We start from the raw sequence: 1859 nt of genomic DNA, 5'->3' as shown, positions 1-1859 counted from the left end.
AACCTCCTGTCGTGGAGCGTGCCCTAGACCTCTGTCAGCCCTCCGTCCTCCTCTGGGCATGATGAATCTGTGGAGACAAGAAAGAAATTTTCATTTTGATTAGTCCCCGTGTACTTTTGTTAGATGAAGGGCATTTTCGTAAATTTTTGCGAAAATGCGTTTCGAACATACTAGCATGTGCATAAGACTTGGATAAACATGCTGGGATGGTTCGTTTGGTGAAAACCTAACATTTTGACCTTGTGGAAGTGAAAATTCAGCAAGATGTGAGAAGGAAAATCCCCCCTTTGGGCTATGTTTGTGATTTTTCAAAAATGGAATTTCGGCAAACCAAGTGTGGGAACACCTTCCCCATAGTAAATTAGTCATGTGAGACTTGATTTCATGTCAAAATTCAAATTTGTTTAAAAATGAGGCAAGTGCTTGCAAAGTTGGAAAATCTTGAAATGAATAGTGATTTTGGAACCTAAGTGTATGAAATCTTGTGTTTTATACTTGGTTTTGTTTGTAGGCTAGTGGGAGCATGTTTCTAAACGTCCCTAGACATGATTCTAACCATTAGCAACAAACATTTTGCAGTTTTGAAGGAAAACCATGTCATGGTAAATGAAAATGCAAGAAAAGAGAAGAAGAGAATGAGACTTACTTGTGTTGATGATCAATGCAAGCTTGCAAGAGTGTTGGAAGCTTCAAATCACCCCTAAAACCCTTAGAGACCTTAAGAAGAACTTTTCCCCAAAGCCAAGAATGAAATGGAAATGTTTTGAAATGAAACAAGTGGGCCATATATTCTATTTTCGCGCAGAATATGAATTGGTCGATACTATTGGTTGATGCCATCAACCAAATGTATCGACCAATAAGGGAAAATTTCTGCTTTTGGACTTTTTGTGGAAATCTGATTTGTGATTTGTTCTTTTTACCAATGTTGGACTATGATCTTGCTACGTTGATGATTTTAAACATGATGTGGGCATTCTAATCTTTTGACCAAGTGATTATTGACAACTTTAATTTTCGATGTTGTAAACCTTGGCTCTCTTGCAGAATGGTGCTTCTAAGAAATCATCTGATTGGTTCTGATAATTCCAGAGTTGATGATGTGCTTGCTGGGGTCCCGGACCAGCACAGACAAGGGAGAACCCCACCCCTAATGGAGTTCCCGTTGCTTCTGAAATCGGAAGCTTCAGAGACATTGCTAGCATTATGACCAACATGATGCAGCAACAGGCAGCACAGTTTAATCAAATGATGATCGGATTTATGGCTTTGTGAGAAGAGAACCGAGCAAGTGGTTCAAGAAACCCCGGCCATGCAGCTCCGTATGTGGAGAGGTCCACCGAGATCCCACATACCAAGCTGATGGAAAGTTTTCTTAAGCTTCAAGTACCATCTTTTACCGGAATGACCAAGGACACCCTATTTCCTAATAGATGGTTGAGAGAACTGGGGAAGGCATTCAGACACCTGCAGTGTTCAGATCATCAGAAGGTGTTGTTTGCAGAATAGAAGCTTCAACATGAAGCTGATGCATGGTGGACCTCCACCAGACCTATTCTCGAAAACCTTCATGCTGGTGTGGTTTCTTGGGAGTTGTTTAAGGAAGCTTTTTGTAGAAACTATTTCCCTGAGTCAGTGAAAGATGCCAAGGAGGCAGAATTTATGGCATTGGTGCAAGGTTCCCTTTCTGTGCTAGAATACCAGCAGAAGTTTGAAGAACTCTTTTTCTTCGCTCCTGATTCCTTGAGCTCCGATGTTGCCAAAGCGAAGAAATTCTTCAAAGGGCTGCGACCTTCGATCAAAGTTCACCTCATGCCTTACCTCTTGAGGACTATGCTCAGGCCGTCGAGAATGCGAAG

Source organism: Hakea prostrata, chromosome 7, assembly GCF_041222555.1.
Source record: "Hakea prostrata isolate BN-2017 chromosome 7, UWA_Hpros_2, whole genome shotgun sequence".
In the NCBI taxonomy this organism is placed as follows: domain Eukaryota; kingdom Viridiplantae; phylum Streptophyta; class Magnoliopsida; order Proteales; family Proteaceae; genus Hakea; species Hakea prostrata.
Note: the sequence above shows the minus strand (reverse complement) of the source record.